At 47.3% G+C, this 24,320-nt stretch overlaps 1 long non-coding RNA gene across 1 annotated transcript; it reads left to right on the top strand.

Moving 5' to 3' along the window:
* The first annotated feature begins 10,518 nt into the window (after nucleotides 1-10,518).
* On the top strand, nucleotides 10,519-18,189 carry LOC129529143 (uncharacterized). The gene is made up of 4 exons (XR_008674579.2): nucleotides 10,519-10,918; nucleotides 11,596-11,721; nucleotides 16,033-16,173; nucleotides 17,865-18,189. It is a non-coding gene; the product is annotated as an uncharacterized lncRNA (long non-coding RNA).
* Nucleotides 18,190-24,320: the final 6,131 nt, after the last annotated feature.

The following is a 24,320-nucleotide window of genomic DNA, read 5'->3' as shown; positions in this document are numbered from 1 at the left end:
CCACCCCAAATGTGACTCACCTTGTTCATCATTTAGGGTACTGCCAGGGTCATGGACAGATAAGCTCCAAATCTTGATGGTTTGATGCAATCATTTAGTTCTTCTCCTGTAAATTTCACAATAGGAGTTCCTGATCAATGAAGCTCCTCCTCCACCAGGTACAGATTCGGGGATCCATGTTCCTGAACCCCTACCTTGTGGCTCCACTGTCCTTAACACTTGGTTTCCAAGAATGCTCATCTGTACCAAACCAGAAAGTGTGTGAGCCAGCAGGAACTCTGGAGAGAGAGTGTTCTGGGCAGACAGAGGGAAGTACAGGTGCAAAGGGAATGTGTGCAAGCCACAGGGAGACAGTGTGGGTGGGGTAGCGAGTGACTGGGAGGTTGAGAGGAGGGTTCTAGAAGGATAAGACAGAAATGGTCCCTGACTTCTCTAGAGGCAAGATATTGACACTGAACTAACAAAAGGTGTGAAATGTACCAAATGGGGACCCAGAGGAAAGCGTGGCTCTATTTAAAAGAGGCAGTCACAGCCGGGCACGGTGGCTCACGCCTGTAATCCCAGCACTTTGGGAGAGGAGGTGGGTGGATCACGAGGCTAGGAGTTCAAGGCCAGCCTGGCCGATATGGTGAAACCCTGTCTCTACTGAAAATACAAAAATATAGCTGGGCGTGGTGGCGTGCACCTGTAGTCCCAGCTGCTCAGGAGGCTGAGGCAGGAGAATTGCTTGAACCCGGGAGGTGGAGGTTGCAGTGAGCCGAGATTGTGCCACTGCACTCCAGCCTGGGAGACAGAGTGAGACTCCGTCTCAAAACAAACAAACAAACAAACAAACAAACAAACAAATAAATAAATAAATAAATAAATAAAAGAGGCAGTCACTTCTCAGTTCAACCAAGAGTTGCAAGACAGGGACATGGGCCCAATGTGGCCTGATCCTCTGATTTTCTTAAGGTTAGAAATTGGGAGGAGACGGGTCTCAGAAAGTCATTTGTGGCCAGGCACAGTGGCTCACACCTGTGATCCCAATACTTTGGGAAGCTGAGGCAGGCAGATCGCTTGAGCCCAGGAGTTCAAGACCAGCCTGGGCAACAAAATGAGACCTCATCTCTACAAAAAATAAAATAATTAGCCAGGTATGGTGGCTTACAACTGTTATCTCAGCTACTCGGGAGGCTGAGGCAGGAAGATTACCTGTGCCCAGGAGTTCAAGGCTGCAGTGAGCTGTATTCACACCGCTGCACTCCAGCCTGGGCAAATTAATTAATAATTATTAATTAATTTTTTTTGAGACAGAGTCTCACTCTGTTGCCTAGGCTGGCGTGCAGTGGCACAATCTCAGCTCACTGCAGCCTCTGCTTCCCAGGTTCAAGTGATTCTCTGCCTTGGCCTCCTGAGTAGCTGGGATTACAAGCACCCGCGACCATGCCCGCCTAATTTTTGTATTTTTAGTAGAGATGGGGTTTCACCATGTTGCCCAGGCTGGTCTCGAACTCCTGACCTCAACTGATCCTCCCGCCTCAGCCTCCCAAAGTGTTGGGATTACAGACTTGAGCCACCGCACCCAGCCCTAATTATTAATTAATTTAATACATAAAATAAAGCCATCTGTGGCCAGGCACAGTGGCTTATGCCACTATTGCATGGAGTCTGTCCCTAGTCAGCTTCTGCAGGAACTCAACTCAAGACACCACCTTTCTGAAGGTCCCACCTGCCACCCCAGCTGGGGGCTGACGATTGGAGCCAGAGAGAGGCTGTGGAGTGGGAGGAGGCTGAACTTTCCCAGCTGAAAAGCAGATGCCCGCGGCACACAGGGCCTCTCAGAGGTTGAGAGAAGACCAAGGCACTTCTGTTTTTTAAAGGTCTCACTTAATGAAAAAGAAAAAAGCGGAAAAACCAAATAGGGTTACCAACACTGTTGTTGATTTTTAAAACTCGGTCCTGTCAGAGGGGATGTGCACATCCTGGTGGGAGGCCCTCTCTGGATGGGAGGCCTGGGCCCTGGGCCCTGTGATAAGTCCCAAGATCCTTTTTTTTTTTTTTTTTTGAGACAGGGTCTTGCTTTGTTACCCAGGCTGGAGGACAATGGTATAATCACAGCTTACTGCAGCCTCAATTTCTCAGGCTCAACCAAACCTCCTGCCTCAGCCTCCTGAGTAGCTGAGACCACAGGTATGCACCATGACACCTGGCTAATTTTTTTTTTTTTTTTTTTTTTTTGTAGAAATGGGGGTTTGGGGCCGGGCACGGTGGTTCACGCCTGTAATCCCAGCATTTTGGGAGGCCGAGGTGGGTGGATCACCTGAGGTCAGGAGTTCAAAACCAGCCTGGCCAACACGGTGAAACCCCCATCTCTACCAAAAATAGAAAAATTAGCTGGGTGTGGTGGTGGGTGCCTGTAATCTCAGCTACTCAGGAGGCTGAGGCAGGAGAATCTCTTGAACCCAGGAGGCGGAGGTTGCAGTGAGCTGAGCTCACTCCACTGCATTCTAGCCTGGGCAACAGAGTGAGACTCTGTCTTTAAAAATAATAACAATAATGAAATGGGGGTTTTGCCGTGTTGCCCAGGCTGGTCTCGAACTCCTGGGCTCAAGTGATTTTCCCCACATCAGCCTCCCAAAATGCTGGGATTACAGGCATGAGCCATTGCTCTCCCAGCCCTGAGATCCTATTTCTAGTCCGTCTGTGCAGGGAGGGAGTGCTCAGAGCAGTGGAGCAGGAGGGACAGGGAAGATGGGGATGCTGGAAATCATTCCTCCTCCTCTCTGCTTGCCCTTCCGTGAACTCCTTCCCTCTCCTAGGCCCCTCTACTTGAGCATCTTAATCTGATTCTACAGAGTAATGTAGTTAGGGGCATCCCTCTCTTCCTGCCCCAGGTCTCCCAGCACACATCTTTCCTGAAATTGACAGAAGGAAGCAAGAGCCCATCTGTGACACAGGGCAGCCATGCACAGTGAAGGCTCTATGCAGACAAGCAAAGTCATCTGGTTTGCAGTGGCCTTCTTGATCAGGAACCACCCCTTCCCTACATCTCATAACGTAAGGGGACATTTTAACCCGCGTGTAAGATGCTGGTTAACTCACGTTTGGGAAACCCAGTTTGCTGCTGTGTTCCCAGCTGCGCCTGGAACAGCCCCTCTCTTCAGGTGATGACAGACAGTGGTAGTTTGGTTTTATGGCTCTAGTCTAAGAACTGCTTAAATTGATGCCTGCTTTCACCCCAGCACCGCCTTCCTTTTGAGCCCCTACTACGTGGGGACAATTTGCATATTAAGAAAGAGGTAGTCCGGGCACAGCAGCTTATGCCTGTAATCCTACCACTTTGGGAGGCAGAGGCAGGAGGATTGATTGAGGCCAGGAGTTCAAGACCAGCCTGGACAACATAGTGAGACCCCTGTCTCTATTAAAAATTTAAAAATTAGCCAGTTGTGTTCAGGTGCGGTGGCTCATGCCTGCAATCCCAGCACTTTGGGAGGCCGAGGCAGGCGGATCACCTGAGGTCAGGAGTTCGACACCAGCCTGGTCAACATGACGAAACCCCGTCTCTACTTAAAATATTTTTTTAAAAAATGCCAGGCACTGTGGCTCACGCCTGTAATCTCAACACTTTGGGAGGCTGTGGTGGATGGATCACGAGGTCAGGAGTTCGAGACCAGCCTGGCCAATATGGTGAAACCCCCTCTCTGCTAAAAATACAAGAATTAGCTGGGCATGGTGGCTCGCGCCTGTAGTCCCAGCTACTTGGGAGGCTGAGGCAGAAGAATCGCTTGAACCCAGGAGGGGGAGGTTGTAGTGAGCCAAGATCGTACCACTGCATTTCAGCCTGGGTGACAGAGAGAAACTCCATCTCAAAAAAAAAAAAAAAAAAAATTAGCCAGGTGTGGTGGCAGGCATCTGTAATCCCAGCTACTTGGGAGGCTGAGGCAGGAGAATCGCTTGAACCCGGGAGGCAGAGGTTGCAGTGACCCGAGATCGTGCCATTGCACTCCAGCCTGGGTGACAGAGCAAGACCCAGCCTCAAAAAAAAAAAAAAAAAAATTAGCCAGTTGTGGTGGCTGGCGCATGCCTGTGGTCCCAGCTACTCAGGAGGCTGAGGGGAGGGTTGTTTGAGCCCAGAAGGTCGAGGCTGCAGTGAGCCATGATCACACAACTGCACTCCAGCCTGGGTGACAGAGCGAGATCCTAACTCAAAAAAATAAATAAATAAAAAAGGAAGGAAGGAAAGGAGGGAGGCAGGGAGGGAGGGAGGAAGGAAGCCACTAGCATTTAACAGTGCAGGGGCTGAGGGCAGGCTGGCCAATGAGAAAGTTATCTGTGAAGAAAGAAGGGAGGGAGAGATTCTTGGTCCTGTCTGATGGTCTCAGGGCTAAGGGAGGGAGGATGCTGGGAATTATATGGAAAGAACATCTTGAATTGGAAACATTTTATTTCCTGGATTTTCACATCAAGTGTGCATTACAAAAAAAAAAGTGGATGATTATTCTTGCTGTTATAAGAACCGGAGTTCACAATAAAATGAGGCCAAACTGCCTCTTTAACCTCCATGAATACTGTTGTCAATAACTGGAGATTTTTTTTGCTTTTCCTAATCACTGTAACTTTCCTTTCCTGGGAAAGGAAATGATGACTGTTGAGGCAATGCAGTGAGTGGTAATGTACATTGCAATGTTACTGTGCCAGAAGCATAAAGGATTTGATTTTTCCTTGGAAAGGTAGTAATTATTGTAGCATGAATCATCATTTTCTCTAACTTTTGCCTAATATTTTGGGAGGCTATTTCGTACTTTTCCAAATGTTTGCATTCATTTTCCTATTTGATCCCTACTGCAAGTAGGGAGAAATCTTTGCCTTAGTGTAATATTCTTTGACCTCAGCTCTAGACAAAAGCACTATCCTACCAACCAGTGCATTTAACAAAGATCAGCGAGCATTAAACAAAGACCAGCCGGCACCTTATATGATTCAGGGTCACGACCCTCATAGTGCCTTGGCTTTATTTCAAAGGGATCTGTACTTTGGGAGAAAAGTCAACTACCTAGACCTCTGTTCCTCCTTTGACCCAATAAGTTTCTCCCTTCTGCCCAAAGCCAAGCCTTGCCTTGCCTTCCTTTCTTTCTCTCCTTCCTTCCTTCCCTCCTTCCTTCCCTCCCTCCCTCCCTCCTTCCTTCCTTCTCTTTCTTTTCTTTTTAACAGGGTCTTGCTCTGTCACCCAGGCGTAGAATGCAGTGGCTCAATCTAAGCTCACTGAAGCCTCAACCTCCCGGGTTCAAGCAATCCTCCCACCTCAGCCACCCAAGTAGTTGGAACCACGGGCACACACCACCACGCAGCTAATTTTTTGTATTTTTTGTAGAGATGGAGTTTCACCATGTTGCTCAGGCTGGTCTCGAAATCCTGAGCTCAAGATCCTCCTGCCTCAGCCTCCCAAACTGCTGGGATTACAGGCGTGAGCCACCATACCTGGCCTGATTTCTTGGGGCTAATTGTCAGTGCTCTTTGACCTCTGACCAGAGGAACTTTTCAAACCCCCATTTGGCAGTGGTGTGCTGATAAAAAGGCTCTCCAAGGGAAAAACAAACAAACAAAACAGCCCTGGTTTGCAGCATTTGCCAATTTCTGTGGTGTAAATACTTCCACCATGGCTAATTTCAAGCTACCTACAGTGTACAACTGACTTAAGATTCCTGACTTTTTAGGAAGTGGCTCTCCGGAGCAGGGACAAGCCTATTTCGGCATTCTACTGCCTATGTCTGAAGCACAAGCAAGGTTATTCTCTACATTCTTTTTTTTTTTTTTCAGAGACAGGGTTTCACTGCAGCCTCAAACTCTTGGATTCAAGCAATCCTCCCACCTCAGGCTTCCAAGTAGCTGGGACTACAGGACCACTACACCTGGCTAGTTTATTTATTTTTTGTAGAGATGGGGTCTCACTGTGTTGCTCAAGCTGGCCTCAAACTCCTGGGCTCGAGGGATCCTCCCACCTCAGCCTCCCAAAGTGCAATTTCTTATTAATAGGCAGCTGTGCCACTTCTAATCTTTTGCCTGCTCTACCAAAGCTGTGAAGAATAACCTTGCTGTCACAGTGAAAAGTGGGTGAAGGGTGCTCCAGGCAGAGGGGAGGATATGAACAGAGGCTTGCCATGGACACCTGTTGTTTTTGCCTGCCTGCGGCTATTTCCCTTCTTAATTGCCAGTGTTCATGTTTCAGATGGGGCAGATTCCCCCACCAGTGCTGGTGGGAGGGTGTGAGGCACAAGACCCAAGGCTGACTGATCAGTGAAGCCTACCCTACTGATCACAGCGATTGGTTCGGGGATGGTTGTGTCACCCCAGCTGATTCAATGAGCCTTATCCACAGGGCCTTCTTTTTTTTTTTGAGACAGAATAGTCTCGCCCTGCAGCCCAGGCTGGAGTGCAGTGGTGCAGTCTCAGCTCACTGCAACCTCTGCCTCCTGGGTTCAAGCGATTCTCCTGCCTCAGCCTCCCAAGTAGCTGGGACTACAAGTTTGCACCACCACGCCCAGCTAATTTTTGTGTTTTTAGTAGAGACAGGGTTTCACCATGTTGGCCAGATGGTCTCAATCTCTTGACCTCGTGATCCGCCCAACTTGGCCTCCCAAAGTGTTGGGATTACAGGCATGAGCCATTGCACCTGGCCCACAGGACCTTTTTCTAGAGCAATAAAGAGGAAATGAGAGTCCTCTTTCCACCTGGATGGCTAATTAGGCTGCAACCTTAGGACCATCCTTCCATCCCTTTGGGAGAGACTGAGAATGAAGATAATGCAGTGGAGACTAGGGGCAGCCAAGGGAGACTAGAGCCATCTATGTCTGAACCCACCTTCTTGGGTCCGTCCTTTCTTTCTTTCTTTCTTTCTTTTTCTCTTTCTTTCTTTCTTTTCTTTCTTTCTTTCTTTCCTTCCTTCCTTCCTCCTTCCTCCTTCCTTCCTTCCTTCCTTCCTCCCTCCCTCCCTTCCTTCCTCCCTTCCTTCCTTCCTTTCACAGAGTTTCACTCTTGTTGCCCAGGCTGGAGTGCAATGGCGCGATCTCGGCTCACCGCAACCTCCGCCTCCCAGGTTCAAGCAATTCTCCTGCCTCAGTCTCCCGAGTAGCTGGGATTACAGACGCACACCACCATGCCTGGCTAATTTTTGTATTTTTAGTAGAGACGGGGGTTTCACCATGTTAGCCAGGCTGGTCTCGAACCTGACCTCAGGTGATCCGCCCACCTCAGCCTCCCAAAGTGCTGGGATTACAGGCGTGAGCCACCACGCCCGGCCTTCTTGGGACTTTTCAGTTGTATGAGCCTAATACACTCTAAAGGCTTAGTCCAGTTCGAGTTGGGTTTCTGTCACTTGAAACTGAAAGAGTTCTGACCAACCCAGTACGAGGCCGGAAAGGGCTTGGTGCAACTTGGAGGAAGTGAAAGAAGGCACAGAGACCAAGGGGAAGAGCGGTACCAGAAAACTGGCTACAGGCCAGGTCATGGAGGAACTTGTAGGCCACGATGAGCATTTTGGTTTTTAACTCAGTGAACTGGGCCTGGTCTGAAGCAGGAAAGTCACATGAAAATGGCTTCTTCAGGGACACGGGACATTGAAACATGTGGTTATTAGCTTATCAGAGCCAACAAACATTCTGGCTCCCAGTGTGTCAGGTTGAAATTCTGCTGCGAGGGGCACCAGCTGCTAGAATTTTTGTGTCCAAACACCTGCAGTGATCTTTCTTTGGATATGAGCTATCAGAAAAAGGGCAGAATAATACAAAAGTATTTCGGGGATAATAGCTACAGGAAATTACTGATCCATTCCTGTTTTTTTGTTTTTGTTTTTGTTTTTGTTTTAAGAAAGGACAAAACTGTGTGTGTGTGTATTGATTATTGTGTTGATTGGACTATTACACCAAACTGGTAACAGTAATTGCGATAGAAGAGTGGGCTTTCTTCTTTGTACACTTCTTTTTTTTTTTTTTTTTTTTTTTTTTGAGACAAAGTTTTGCTCTGTCGCCCAGGCTGAAGTGCAGTGGTGTGATCTTGGCTCGCTGCAAGCTCCACCTCCCAGGTTCAAGCTATTCTCCTGCCTCAGCCTCCTGAGAAGCTGAGACTGTAAGTGTGTGCCACCATGCGTTGCTAATTTTTGTATTTTTATTAGAGACGGGGTTTCGCCATGTTGGTCAGGCTGGTCTTGAACTCCTGACCTCAGGTGATCCACCCGCCTTGGCCTCCCAAAGTGCTGGGATTACAGACGTGAGCCACTGCATCCGGCTGTCTGTTAAATTTTTTAAAACATATATCTTTTTCCCTTTCCATAATGTAGGTCCTATATTATAGAGCAGAGGTTAGCAAACTTTCTCTGTAAAGGGTGCCAGAGAGTAAATATTTTAGGCTTTCTGGGCCATGCAGTCTCTGAATGACTCCATTCAGCTGGGGTACTGCAAAAGCAGCTACAGACATTATGTAAATGAATGAGTTTGCTGTGTTCCTGCAAAACTTTGTTTATAAAACAGGTGCCAGGCCAGGCAAGGTGGTTCATGCCCGTAATCCCAGCACTTTGGGAGGCCGAGGTGGGTGGATCATCTGAGGTCAGGAGTTCAAGACCAGCCTAGGCAACATGGTAAAACCCCGTCTCTACTAAAAATATAAAAATTAGCCGGGCATGGTGGGGTGTGCCTGTAGTCCCAGCTACTCGAGAGGCCGAGACAGGAGAATCACTTGAACCTGGGAGGCGGAGGTTGCAGTGAGCCAAGATGACACCACTGCACTCAAGCCTGGGCAACAGAGGGAGACTCCATCTAAAATAAATAAATAAATAAATAAATAAATAAACAAACAAACAAACAAAAACAAAAAGAGGTGCCAGACTGGGTTTGGTTTTCTGTGGGCCTTGGTTTGCTGACCAGTGTTATAGAAAAGACAACATATAAGGATATATAAGGTGGCCGGGCATGGTGGCTCACACCTATAATCCCAGCACTTTGGGAGTCCAAGGTGGTGGATCGCTTGAACTCAGGAGTTCGAGACCAGCTTGGGCAACATGGTGAAACCCTCTCTCTACCAAAAATACAAAAAATTAGCCAGGCATGGTGGTGTATGCCTATGTTACCAGCTACTCAGGAGGCTGAGGTGTGAGGTTGAGGTTATAGTGAGGGAGGTAGAGGCTGGGAAGGTAGAGGTTGCAGTGAGCTGAGTTTACACCACTGCACTCCATCCTGAGTGACAGAGCGAGAACCCTGTCTCAAAACAAACAAGCAAACAAACAAACAAAGGATATATAATTTTATATTATAAGGATATATTTACCAAGATATTTGTTGCAGTTTTTTGGGTTTTTTTTTTTTTTTTTTTGGAGACAGGATCTCTGTCTGTCTGTATGACTGATGGAGACCTGGTTTTTCCCATTCAGCAACTATTCGCCCCCCAAATCGTGACAACAGCACCCGATTTCCCTTCCCCACCTTCAGTCCCTGTGGAATGCATGGGGTGCCTCAACTGCCTCTGCTCAACGGGAGACACATGAGCCAGCATTGTGTTTGAGCTGGCTCGAACTAGCTCACTAGAGCTGATGGGACATGACAAGGGTTCTGTAAACCGGTTGACACTACATTGGTAATTGAAATCGGCTATGGTTTCAAGCTAATGGGGGTACTTACATCATAGAAATCAGGAAACACTACAAATCAAAACTTTTATTTTCTCAAAAAGACTATTGTTAGACATTTATCAACACACCACTGCGTGTAGCTCAGATCTGGTCAATCAGAGGGCCACAGCTTCCTGGCCGTAGAGCAGGACTGGGCACAGAATTCAAGCAAGACCATGAAAGTCAGCTCAGGTGTTAGGGTGCTCTCTTCTACTGGGGCTCCTGGACTGGTAGATTAAGCCCACAGTTGTGAGAAGCCACTAATAGAGGATATAAGGTGTAAGGAACTAAAAGATGGTGAAAGTTCAAGTCCTGTTGACATTATTTGAGGCCCTTGATTCAGCATTGCCTAAAACTAGAATGTCCCCTGTGCTACAAGCCAGTATATGTACTACATTCTCTTTCTAGCATATACTGCTGGTGCCCTATAGCAAATCCCCTTGGCCTGCTTCTGAGATTAGCTACAACTATGATGGACAGGCTGTTAGCTCCCACCTCACACACACATCTGTTTCTCTTCTTCTTCTTCTTCTTCTTTGAGAGAGTCTCACTCTGTCACCCAAGCTAAACTGTAGTGGCATGATCTCAGCTCACTGCAACCTCCGCCTCCTGGGCTCAGGTGATCCTCCCACACTAGTCTCTTTTTTATTATTTTGAGATGGAGTCTCACTCTGTTGCATAGGCTGGAGTGCAGTGGGGCGATCTCGGCTCACTGACACCTCCACCTCACAGGTTCAAGTGATTCTCCTAACTCAGCCTCCCAAGTAGCTGGGATTACAGGTGCAAGCCACCACGCCTGGCTAATTTTTGTATTTTTGTAGAGATGGGGTTTCACCATGTTGACCAGTCTGGTCTTGAACTCCTGACCTCAAGTAATCCACTTGCCTCAGCCTCCCAAAGTGCTGGGTTTACAGGCATGAGCCACCGCATCTGACTTTTCTTTTCTCTTGAGACAAAGTCTTGCTCTGTTGCCCAGGCTGCGGACAGTGGCATGATCACAGCTCACTGCAGCCTCAACCTCCTAGACTCGAGCAATTTTCTCACTTCAGCCTCCTGAGTTGCTGGGACCACAGGTGCACGCACCACCCCCTGGCTTTTATTTTTTTATTTTTTTTATTTTTTGGCAGAGACAGTGTCGCCTTATGTTGCCCAGGCTGAACACCTGTGTCTCTTAACCTAAGAGCTGTCTCCAGCACAGGATGCAAGACAGCCCCAACAAAGTGTTAGGGACTTAAAGCCACCAGAAGCTATTCTTAACCAATGGAATACAGGAGTCAATGGGTAAGTACCCCAGCTTCTCAGTTCCCTGGAGGGACAATTGTGATTTGGGGTTTTTTTTTTTTTTTTCCTACCTGCATCAAAAAAGGAATGCAGAAAATATGTCCACCATATATTCTATAGCTCAGGGAATTTTTTTTTAAGACTGGATGAGGGCCAGGCGCGGTGGCTCACGCCTGTAATCCCAGCACTTTGGGAGGCCGAGGCGGGCGGATCACAAGGTCAAGAGATCAAGGCCATCCTGGCTAACATGGTGAAACCCCGTCTCTACTAAAAAAAAATACAAAAAATTAGCTGGGTGTGGTGGTGGGTGCCTGTAGTCCTAGCTACTCGGGAGGCTGAGGCAGGAGAATGGCGTGAACCCGGGAGGCAGAGCTTGCAGTGAGCTGAGATCACGCCACTGCACTCCAGCCTGGGCGACAGAGTGAGACTCCATCTCAAAAAAAAAAAAAAAAAAAAAAAGACTGGATGAGGCTCTCTAACCCAGATGCATACCAGGTTTTGAGGCTCAGAGCTTAGTGAAACTAAGCCTTGTGTCCCACAAAATTCTGATGCTCATGCAAGAAATATCCAACTGGGGAGGATACTGTGTCCGTGGACTGATTTGCCCAGGCACAAATTCAGGCTGAAAATAGCAAACTAAAGTTAGCCGAGATGTTCTGCTTTGTGGCCTCCTTCAGGAACATCCTGTCCAGAGGAAAGGATATTTAAGGAGAAAGGAAGCAGCACAAGTTCGACTCAGCCAAGAAACAGAGGAAGGACATCCCAAGCACGAAGTGGGGCACCGGTCTGTGTTCCAGCGAGAGGTGGGGGATAAACAACCATGAAACATCTACTGTGTGTGTGTATTCATGTATTTTACAGATATTCTCTTCTCTCACTTTGTCCTTTATGTTTTTAATTTCCTTAAACTTCTTGTTCTCTCTGTTCACTTACACATTGGTGTTTGTTTGTTTGTTTGTTTGTTTGTTTGTTTGTTTTGGGACGGAGTCTTGCGCTGTCGCCCAGGCTGAAGTGCAGTGGCATGATATCAGCTCACTGCAACCTCTGCCTCCGAGGTTCAAGTGATTCTTCTGCCTCAGCCTCTCAAGTAGCTGGGATTACAGGTGCCTGCCACCACACCCGGCCAATTTTTGTATTTTTAGTAGAGATGGGGTTTCACCATGTTGGCCAGGCTGTTCTCCAACTCCTGACCTCAAGTGATCCGCCCACCTTGGCCTCCCAAAGTGCTGGGATTACAGGCATGAGCCACTGCACCCAGCTTACTGATCTGATCTTGGAAGCACAGTTGGTCAGTGCATTTTGCTACAATGATTTGGGGTTTGTATTTGGAGACTCATTTGCAAGAAATATAGGCACATCCTAAACTAGCCTGAACAAAAAGTTTGGAGGACATCAGGTGAACCTGAACCCAGGGGCTCAACATGGCTGGTTTCCATTTCTCTATCGTCTCTCAGTTCTTCTCCAAGTCGGCTTTCCTCTCCTGTAGCTTTGCCTACATGCTGGTTCTGGGGTTATTTCTCACCAGCACAGCAACACCAATGGAAAGGGAAAATACCCCTGACAATAGTTCCAAGAACAAACTGAGGAGGGCTTCGTTGGCTCAGTCTGAGTTACCATAAGCCAATCACTTAGCCAGGAAGATATAATGTTTTTTGGGGTTTTTTTGGTGGGGAGACGGAGTTTCACTCTTGTTGCCCAGGCTGGAGTGCGGTGGCGCAATCCCGGCTCACTGCAGCTTCCACCTCCCGGGTTCAAGTGATTCTCCCATCTCAGCCACCAAGTAGCTGGGACTATGCCACCATGCCCAGCTACTTTCTTTTTCTTTCTTTCTTTCTTTCTTTCTCTTTCTTTTTTTTTTTTTTGTATTTTTAGTAGGGATGGGGTTTCACCATGTTAGTCAGGCTGGTCTCAAACTCCTGATCTCAAATGATCCACCTGCCTCAGCCTCCCAAAGTGCTGGGATTACAGGCGTTGAGCCACAGCACCCGGCCAAACCATTTGAAAGTATACAATTCAGGCCGGGCACAGTGGCTCACACCTGTAATCCCAGCACTTTGGGAGGCCAAGGTGGGCAGATCACGAGGTCAGGAGACCAGCCTGACCAACATGGTGAAACCCCATCTCTACTAAAAATAACAAAAATTAGCCGGGCATGGTGGTGCGTGTCTGTAATTCCATCTACTCAGTAGGCTGAGGCAGGAGAATCGCTTGAAGGGAGGCGGAGGTTGCAGTGAGCTGAGATCATGAGACTGCACTACAGCCTGGGTGACAGAGCGAGACTCAGTCTCAAAAATAAATAAATAAAATAAAATAAAGTATACAATTCAGTGGCCTTTTCTTTTTCTCAACAGTGAATTTTATTTATTTATTTATTTAGACAGAGGCGAGGTTTCCCTATGTTGCCCAGGCTGCTCAAACTCCTGGCCTCAAGTGATCCTTCTGCCTCAGCCTCCCAAAGTGCTGGGATTATAGGCATGAGCCACTGCACCTGGCCTGTCCCAGTAATATTTGTTGAAATACAAAATTGATTTTCTTCAGTGAATTACCCTGGTGACTTTGTTGAAGATAATTTGGCCATATATGTGTCAGTCTCAGCTGGGCTTTCTTTTTCTTTTTTTTTTTTTTTTTTTTTTGAGATGGAGTCTTGATCTGTCTCCCAGGCTGGAGTGCAGTGGCGCATCTCTGCTCACTGCAAGCTCCGCCTCCCAGGTTCACACCATTCTCCTGCCTCAGCCTCCCAAGTAGATGGGACTACAGGCGCCCGTCACCATGCCCGGCTAATTTTTTGTATTTTTTTAGTAGAGACAGGGTTTCACGGTGTTAGCCAGGATGGTCTCGATCTCCTGACCTTGTGATCCGCCCACCTTGGCCTCCCAAAGTGCTAGGATTACAGGCGTGAGCCACCGCACCCAGCTAGCTGGACTTTCTATTCTCTTCCACTAACCTATTTGTCTATCCTTCTTTATTTTATTTTTTTTATTTTGAGATGTGGTCTTTCTCTGTTGCCCAGGCTGGAGTGCAGTGGTAGGATTATAGCACACTACAGCCTTGACCTCTTGTGCTCAAGCAATCCTCCTGCCTCAGCCCCTCGAGTAGCTGGGACCACAGGTACATGCCACCACACCCAGCTAATTTTTTGTAGAGATGGCATCTTGTTGGGCTGCCCAAGCCGGTCTTGAACTCCTGGGCTCAAGCAATCCTCCCACCTCAGCCTCACAAAGTCCTGGGATTACAGATATGAGCCATCATGCCCTACAAATCTTTCTGTTACCTTTTCAAATATGTAAATTGTCCATGGATACCCAATCATACAACACAATTGCCCTTGTTCATACAAGTATTTTCTGAGTCTAATCTGTGCCAGTCATTGGGCATACAGTGGTGCTCAGGACCCAGCACCTTCCCTGGCCTCATGGAGCTTGAGGTAGTAAACATCTGCTGGTTTTGCCTGCTCAAAATCCTCCCTGCTTCAGCTTCAAGCAACAACTTCCTCCTCTCCACTGGAAAGCCACTGCCCATCCACTCTCACCCCATGTGTTCAGAGAAGGCTGACCTCAACATTCCCTTCAAAAGGTGGATGCATAGGCCAGGTGCGGTGGCTCATGCCTGTGATCCCAGCACTTTGGGAGGCCGAGGCAGGTGAATCACCAGGTCAGGGGTTCAAGACCAGCCTGGCCAACATAGTGAAACCCTGTCTCTACTAAAAATACAAAAATTAGCCAGGCATGGTGGTGCACACCTGTAATCCCAGCTATTCAGGAGGGTGAGGCAGGAGAATCGCTTGAACCCAGGAGGTGGAGGTTGCAGTGAGCTGAGATCGTGCCATTGCACTCCAGCCTGGGCAACGGAGCGAGATTGTCTCAAAAACCAACAAACAAAAAAAGGTGGATGCATGATCCAGGTTTGGTGACATTTTTCTAGACCTGCCAGTAAGATGTAGTTTTCTATACTCTGGTTTTTGAAGTTGGGGAGCTACAGGGGGCACTATTGCCTGAGATTCTCCTCCTGAGAAGCCAACATGGAGGACATGAGGGTCTCCAGGTGGAGATCAACAAGTACTTACCCTGTGGCCATCATTCTGGCTGTGCCTGAAGCTCACGAGGCTCCTGGGATTTCCAATTCTATGAGTCAATAAATTTTGTTATAATTATAATTCTGTTTATCTTTTTACTTTTTTTTTTGAGGCTTTTTTTTTGGTCACCCAGGCTGAAGTGAGTGGTGCAATCTCCACTCACTGCAACCTCCGCCTCCCGGGTTCAAGGGTTTCTCCCTGCCTCAGCCTCCCGAGTAGCTGGAACTACAGGCGCATACCACCATGCCTGGCTAATTTTTGTATTTTTAGTAAAGATGGGGTTTCGCCATGTTGGCCAGACTAACCTCAGGTGATCCGCCTGCCTCGGCCTCCCAAAGTGCCGCGGTGTGAGCCACTGCACCCAGCCTTACCTTTTTACTTAACACCATTTGAGTTGAGCCTACTTGCCCTCTGCTCAATATAAAAGAGTTAATGCAGGCAAAAAGGACAAAGGCTGGGTCAACACAGGCATCTCGGGGCAATTCCTTGGCCAACTTTTGAGGCAATGGTTATGAATTCCCTCCTTTGAAGGCCTCTGTCTAGCCCCTCTATCCAATCAAATAACAAGTCCCTAGAGCACAGTATTTTTCACACTGAAGATTATGACCCACTAGTGAATCGTGAAGTGAATTTATTGGGTTACAGCCAGCACTTTTTAAAAAATGAAATAGAAAAGAATACGAAGAATAGAAAATATCAGAGGGCATTCCATGTTGCAAGCCTAAGTATTGTCAATAAAAATTTTTCTGTTGTGTGCATGTGTGTACCGAGTCGCCATGTAAAATGTATTTGTTACTGTGGGATACAGTCGAATAGGCTGGAAAACCTCTGCTGTAGAGCAATCCGTGGCAGACTCTGTGGGCTGCCCACCCAATAACCCTCCCTGCCTTTCTGCTTGCTGAGAGAATTATGATTTTGTTACGGAATGGAAGCAGCCATGTGTTTATAGGGAGGTTGAGCTGTGTGGAATTATGGGTGGGGGCTAAGCCTCTTTATAGCCCAGGGAGTGAGTGCTGTTGTTGTTGTTGTTGTTTTGAGACAGGGTCTTGCTGTGTCTCCCAGGATGGAGTGCAGTGGCATGATCATAGCTCACCACAGCCTCCACCTCCTGGGCTCAAATGATCCTCCCACCTCAGCCTCCCAAGCAGCTAGGACTACAAGTGCACACCACCACCACATCCAGGTAATTTTTTTAATTTTTATTTATTTTATTTTATTATTTTATTTTTTTGAGATGGAGTCTCGCACTGTCGCCCAGGCTGGAGTGCAGTGGCACAATGTTGGCTCACTGAACCTCCACCTCCAGGTTCAAGCAATTCTCCTGTCTCAGCCACCCAAGTAGTTGGAATTACAGGTGTGCGCCACCATGCCTAACTAATTTTGGTATTTTTAGTAGAGACAGGATTTCACCATGTTGACCAGGCTGGTCTTGAACTCCTGCCCTCAAGCGATCCACCTGCCTCGGCCTCCCAAAGTGCTGGGATTACAGGCATGAGCCACTACACTTGGCCTATTTTTATATTTTAGAGACGGAGTCTCAATATGTTGCTCAGGCTGGTCTCAAACTTCTGGGCTCAAGGGATCCTCAGAGAGTGAGTTTTAATCAATCTAAGTCAGTGGTTCTCCAGTTGTGAATGCTGAATCCTCAAGACCTTTCCAAGAGGTCCACAAAGCCTTCTTTTTTGCAACAACATACCTGTATGAGACCAGAATTTCTGTGTATTTAAAGCAAAACAGAATATCACAATGGGTTGAATGCAGAAGCAGACATGAAAATCTAGCTTCTTCTGTTAAGCAGACATCAAAGAGATAATAGCAAAATGCAAAACAAGGCCACTATGCCACTTGGAGGCCAAGGCCAGAGGATCGCTTGAGCCCCGGAGTTCAAGACCAGCCTGGGGAACACAGAAGGACCTTGTCTCTACAAAAATTATGAAGTAATTAGCTGGATGTGGTGCTGCACGCCTGTGCTTCCTGGTACTCAGGATGCTGAGGAAGGAGGATCGCTTCAGCCCAGGAGGTCGAGGCTGCAGGGAGCTATGATTGCATCACTGCACTCTAGCCTGGGAAACAGAGCAAGAACCTGTCTAAAACAAACAAACAAAGAAACAAACAAAAAATGCCACGCTTTGCACTATTTTTTGTCTTGCAAAGTATAGCTATTTTTCATAAAAAAATTGTGTTACTATGTAAAGGGTAATTTTGAATGAACTAATAAATACATGTTTAATTTTTTTCACTTTTAACTTCTAATATAGCAAATATCAGTAGACATAACCACATAAACCAAAGCTCTTTGGAGTCATTAATAACCTGACAACAGCTTTTTTGTCTCATTTTGTTTTGTTTTGTTTTGAGACGGAGTCTCACTCTGTCACCCAGGCTGGAGTGCAGTGGCATGATCTCGGCTCACTGCAACCTCCGCCTCCTAGGTTCAAGCGATTCTCCCGCCTTAGCTTCCCGAGTAGCTGGGATTACAGGTGCGTGCCAACACGCCCAGCTAATATTTGTATTTTTAGCAGAGATAGGATTTCACCATGTTAGCCAGGCTGGTCTCAAACTCCTGACCTCAGGTGATCCACCCACCTCGGCCTCCCAAAGTGCTGGGATTACAGGCATGAGCCACCGTGCCTGGTCCTGAGACAACAATTTGAGAACACTGACCTAAGCCACTCATGCTTGTTTCCTTCGACTTGCCAGTGATTTTATTAGGAATGTGACGCAATTCTAGTAAATAAGATTTAAAGTTAGCTGAAGACTTCCGAGGAAGTTTTCCTGCTAGAAAAATAAAAAAGAAGAGCAGCATGGGAGGAAACAGGTGCTCTTCTTCTACTCCACTGGGTTAATGCGTATGCGATGTGCCTCCCGGAGCAGTGGCAGCCATATTACAACTATGAGGTTACAAGGTTGAGAAAAAAGCCGACACACTGAGGATGGCAGAGTGAAGAGATGGAAAGAATAAGCGTCCTTGAAGATAGTGTTGAGCCTCTGTATCCACCAGCCCAGGACCACCTATCTCTGGATTTCTTGTTCTGTAAGATAATAAATCTTTCCCCACAGATCATAAAATCTATGAAGCCAGAGTTTTTCTTGGATTTTCAGGAGTGGTGAGGGGGTTGGTCTGTTTTATTCATTGCCATATCCCCAGCACCTAGAACAGTACCTGGAACATAGTAAGTGATAGGAAAATGTTTGTAGAATAAATGAATGACTCCTTAAAGATATTCCTTGTTGTATTTTGTTATTCTTGTTGCTTATAGCCAAAACACCATGTGTATGTGTGTGTGTGTGTGTGTGTGTGTGTGTGTGTGTGTGTGTGTGTGTGTGTGTCAGGATCTTGCTGTGTCACTCAGGCTGCAGTGCAGTGGCCTGATCATGGCTCACTGCAGCCTTGACCTGCTGGACTCAAGTGATCCTCCTGACTCAGCCTCCCAAAGTGCTGGGATTACAGGTGTGAGCCGCCACTCACAGCTCAAAACATTTTTAATTGATTCAAATGTACAACTCTACTCCAATTTCTGCTTATGGGAATTCTTTTCAGCCATCCTCCTCAGTAAGCCTTTCAGCAAACAGTGTCTCAGCCCAAGTTGAGCATGCCCTTTTTTTTTTTGAGACGGAGTTTCGCTTTTGTTGCCCAGGCTGGAGTACAGTGGCATGATCTCAGCTCACCGCAACCCCTGCCTCCCAGGTTCAAGTGATTCTCCTGCCTCAGCCTTCCGAGTAGCTGGGATTACAGGCATGCATCACCATGCCCAGCTAATTTTGTATTTTTAGTAGAGACGGGGTTTCTCCATGTTGGTCAGGCTGGTCTCGAACTCTCAACCTCAGGTGATCCGCCTGCCTCAGCCTCCCAAAGTGCTGGGGTTACAGGCGTGAGCCACTGCGCCCAGCCAAGCATGCCCTAATTTATAACCTCACAACACCATGGGGTTATCTCTATTTCAGAACTTGTCACTTTTTTGGGGGGGCAGGGGGTAGCTGTCTCTTTGGTCTATTTCACTAGAAGTGGAGGTCAGAGGCTTATTAGTTTGGGTAAAATCTAGGCTGCTATAACAAAGAGACATTAAGTTTAGTGGCTTAAACAAAATCAAGTATGTATCTCTCTCACTAACAACCCAAGTTAGGAGGTCCTAGGGTAGCAGGAAGGCAATGGCCAGCTTCAACACACAGCTTCAATCTCTGGGTCCGAGGTACCTGCTCTAGGTCCTGCCATCACACTGCATCCTGGCCAGTGGAAAATGGCAGAAAAGGGGCAAAGGGAGAACATATCCATTCCTTTTAATAGCATGACCTACTAAGTGATGATAAAGTGTGTCAGAGCAAAAAAAATAGCAGGACCTGGAAGGAACGTTTATCATTGTTGCTTATATCTCACTGACCAGAACTCAGTCACATCAACACTTAGATCCAAAGCAGGCTGAGAAATGTAGTCATCGGGCCGGGCACAGCGGCTCACACCTGTAACCTCAGCACTTTGGGAGGCTGAGGCAGGCAGATCACCTGAGGTCAGGAGTTCAAGACCAGCCTGGCCAACATGGTGAAAACCTGTCTCTACTAAAAATACAAAAACTATCCAGGCATGGTGGTGGGTGCCTGTAATCCCAGCTACTCAGGAGGCTGAGGCAAGAGAATTGCTTGAACCCAGGAGTTGCAGTGAGCCGAGATCACACCACTGCACTCCAGCCTGGGTGGCAGACCTAGACTCCGTCTCAAAAAAAAAAAGAAAAAAAAAAAAAATGTAGTCATCGGGGGCCAGCCATGGTGACTCACCCCCGTAATCCTGGCACTTTGGGAGGTCAAGGTGGGCAGATCACCTGAGGTCAGGAGCTGGAGACCAACCTGGCCCACGTGGTGAAACCCCATCTCTACTAAAAATACAAAAATTAGCCGGGCGCAGTGGCCGGCACCTGTAGTCCCAGCTACTCGGGAGCCTGAGGCAGGAGAATCACTGACCCGGGAGGTGGAGGTTGCAGTGAGCCAAGATTGTGCCACTGCACTCCAGCCTGGGCAACAGAGTGAGACGCCGTCTCAGAACAAAAAAAAGAGAAACGTAGTCATCAACTGGATAAACATGCACCCAGCTAAAACTCATAAGTTCTGTTATTAAAGAAAGAAGGGGAAAAAAAGAGATATTAGTGCTGAAACAGCTGTCTCTGCCATAATACTCAGTTTGATTCATCCTTGTATCCTCGGAGCCTCAGACAGGCTTGGCACATAGTGTTGAGGAAAAGTTTAATGAAAGAACAAGGCCAGGCGCAGTGGCTCACACCTGTAATCCCAGCACTTTGGGAGGCCGAGGCGGGTGGATCGCGAGGTCAGGGGATCGAGACCATCCTGGCTAACACGGTGAAACCCCATCTCTACTAAAAATACAAAAAATCAGCCAAGCGTGGTGGCGGGCGCTGTAGTCCCAGCTACTCGGGAGGCTGAGGCAGGGGAATGGCGTGAACCCGCGGGGCGGAGCTTGCAGTGAGCCGAGATTGCACCACTGCACTCCAGCCTGGGAGACAGAGCAAGACTCCACCTCAAAAAAAAAAAAAAAAAAGAAAGAAAGAACAAATGAGAAAGAACAGAACCCAAGAATCTTGCTTTTTTTTTTCTTTTTGAGACAAGGTCTTATTCTGTCACCCAGCCTGGAGTGCAGTGGTGCAATCACAGCTCACTGCAGCCTCGACCTCCTGGGCCCAAGCAATCCTCCCACTTCAGTGTTCTGAGTAGCTGGAACCACAGGCACGCACCACCACGCCTGGCTTCTTTTTTTTTTTAGACGGAGTCTGGCTCTGTCGCCCAAGCTGAAGTGCAATGCCGCGATCTCGGCTCACTGCAACCTCCACCTCTCGGGTTCAAGCGATTCTCCTGCCTCAGCTTCCCGAGTAGCTGGGATTACAGGCACCCGCCACCACACCCGGCGAATTTTTGTATTTTTAGTAGAGACGGGGTTTCACCATATTGGCCAGGCCGTTCTCGAATCGAACTCCTGACCTCAAGTGATCCGCCCACCTCAGCCTCCCAAAGTGCTGGGATTACAGGCGTGAGCCACCGTGCCCGGCATTTTTTTTTTTTTTTTTTTTTTGGTGGAGATGGGGTCTCTCTACATTGCCCAGGATGGTCTCAAACTCCTGGGCTCAAGTGATTCTCCCAATTAGGCCTCCCGAAGTGTTGGGATTACAGGTGTGAGCCACAGCCCCAGGCCAAGAATACTACTATTGATGGATATACCATTAATCTGGAAATCAAACAGAAACCAGATGAGACAATATTAGCTCATGAACACAGCCAGTCGTGTTGGCTCACGCCTGCCGTCCTAGCGCTTTGGGAGGCAGAGGCAGGAAGACCACTTGACCCCAGTAGTTCAAGACCAGCCTGGGCAAAATGGCAAAAACTCTTCTCTACAAAAAATACTAAAATTAGCCGGACATGGTGGTGCACACCTTTAATCTCAGCTACTCGGGAGGCTGAGGCAGGACAATCTCTTGAACCCAGGTGGCGGAGGTTTCAGTGAGCCAAGATCGCACCATTGCACTCCAGCCTGGGGGAAAGAGAGACAGACTGTCTCAAAAAAAAAAAAAAAAAAAAGGCCGGGTGCGGTGGCTCACGCCCTGTAATCCCAGCACTTTGGGAAGCCAAGGTGGGCGGATCACGAGGTCAGGAGATCGAGACCATCCTTGCTAACATGGTGAAACCCCGTCTCTACTAAAAAAATACAAAAAAATTAGCTGGGCGTGGTGGCAGGCGCCTGTAGTCCCAGCTACTGGGGAGGCTGAGGCATGGGAATGGCGTGAACCTGGGAGGTGGAGCTTGCAGTGAGCCGAGATTGCGCCACTACACTCCAGCCTGGGCGACAGATTGAGACTCCACCTCAAAAAATAAAATAAAATAAAAGACATTGTGCACTTTAAATATACCCAGATCCTAAGATCCTAGCACAGTTGGAGCCAGGTGCTCAAAGATGTCTTCAGAATCTTCTAGTCCTTCATGCTGTCAGCATCTTCTGTGAGGCTTCACTCTCAGTATGGTGAGAGGGGCCAGCAGTCTCAAGAAAGGCATGTCTCTGACAGTTTCAGCAGGAAGTGGTAGGAAATGAATCCTCTGATTGGCCCAGCTTGGGTCATGTGCCCAGATCTGACCAATCACATTGGCCAGATGGATGAAGCCCTCCGATTGGCTAGGTCTGGGTCACATGTTCACATCAGGCGTTGAGAGATCCAGATCTGGAGTAGAAGAACGAAAGTGATTGGCAGGAGTCTGCTCAGCAGGAAAAGCTCTACTGATCTACTCCATAGCTCCCTCTCTGTCTGGCTCCTGTTTCATTCTTCCCATTACAAAAATCCAGGGAAACTATTGGGCAAAGGCAGAGTCTCCTCCAAGGGCCTCAGTTGCTGGGCAGGCAAAGACCAAATGGTCTTTTCTTTAAGGGGGTGGGGTGCTATAATCACTTATATTAATTATTCAACCACATAAATTAACTTCCAGGACTCTGGATATATTTCGGGGGAAGAGTCTAAATAATTCATATTTGACTCATAATATATGCATATTCTAATACCAGATAATTGGAAAATTATACACCAGAAATACTGTTCATGCAAATATGCATTGTTACCCTCTGCATAAAGGAGGCATTGCAGGCATAATTTATAATGATGGTGCCACAATAACAGTAAGTCTAATTCTGTGTTAAATTCTGTTTGATTATAATGCATTAAAAGTAAGTCTATGATTTAACGGTTTTTTACATGTACATGCACACACATATAATTTTACATAAAATCATAAATGTGATCATATCATATATGATGGGGGAAAGAAAGTTTTTGTTTTTTGTTTTTTGTTTTGTGAGATGGAGTTTTGCTCTTGTCGCCCAGGCTGGAGTGCAATGGCACAATCTCAGCTCACCGCAACCTCCACCTCCCAGTTTCAAGTGATTCTCCTGCTTCAACCTCCCGAGTAGCTGGGATTACAGGGGCTCACCACCACGCCCAGCTAATTTTTACATTTTTAATAGAGACGGGGTTTCACCATGTTAGCCAGGCTAGTCTCGAACTCCTGACCTCTGGTAATCCACCCCTGCCCTTGGCCTCCCAAAGTGCTGGGATTACAGGCGTGAACCAACATGCCCGGCCAGGAAGTTTCTTCTAGAGAAATCTTTTTGGTTTTTCTCTTTCTTTTTCTCTTGGCTTCTTCTTCCCTATTTCTCCTTTTTCTCTCCTGTTCTCACCTCGGATTTGTATGCTCCCATCTTTTTCTCCATGCCTAGGTAATTTTATACAAATACACATATACGGCCAGGCTCGGGGGCTCATACCTTTAACCCCAGCACTTTGGGAAGCCGAGGCAGGCGGATCACTTGAGGTCAGGAGTTTGAGAACAGTCTGGCCAACATGGTGAAACTCCGTCTCTACTAAAAATACAAAAATTAGCCAGGTGTGGTGGGCTCCTGTAATCCCAGCTACTCAGGAGGCTGAGGCACGAGAATTGCTTGAACCAGGAGGTGAAGTTGCAGTGAGCTGAGATTGCGCCACTGCACTCCAGCCTGGGCAACAGAGCAAGACTATATCTGGAAAAACAAACGAACAACAACAAAAAAACCAAATACACATATACATACATATTTGGATACACGTACATGTATATGTAAATATAGACATGCAAACATACCACATACACATTGAATACACAGGAGTTTATATAAATACCGTCATGTTATACTCATTTTTCTGTATCCTCCTTTTCTCATTTAACACATCACATTGACATCCCTCCAGGCCACCTGGCAAAGAGCATTTTAGTGGCTATACAATATTCTGTGGTGTGGCTATACCGTGATCTATTCAGAAACTCTGTAAGGATGGATATTTACTTTGCTTGCCATTTTTGCCAAGATGAACAATATTGCACAAATCTTCTTGCACATATATTCTTACATATTAGTTCCCAAGAGTGGAACTTATCCCATGGAAATGTTAAAAGGCCTTGCCCAAAGGCTGTAACGATAATGTATTAGGGTTGCCGGGCGCGGTGGCTCACGCCTGTAATCCCAGCACTTTGGGAGGCCGAGGCGGGTGGATCACATGAGGTCAGGAGTTCGACACCAGCCTGGCCAACATGCTGAAGCCCGGTCCCTACTAAAAATGCAAAAAATTAGCCACGTGCAGTGGCACATGCCTGTAATCCCAGCTACTCAGGAGGCTGAGGCAGGAGAATCACTTGAACCTGGAAGGCAGAGGTTGCAGTGAGCAGCGATGGCACCATTGCACTCCAGCCTAGGCAACAAGAGAGAAACAATGTCTCAAAAAAAAAAAAAAAAAGCACAATAATGTAGAGCCAGGC

This window comes from Gorilla gorilla, chromosome 21 (assembly GCF_029281585.2).
Source record: "Gorilla gorilla gorilla isolate KB3781 chromosome 21, NHGRI_mGorGor1-v2.1_pri, whole genome shotgun sequence".
Classification (NCBI taxonomy): domain Eukaryota; kingdom Metazoa; phylum Chordata; class Mammalia; order Primates; family Hominidae; genus Gorilla; species Gorilla gorilla.
Note: the sequence above shows the minus strand (reverse complement) of the source record. Positions and strands in the feature narration are given on the sequence as shown.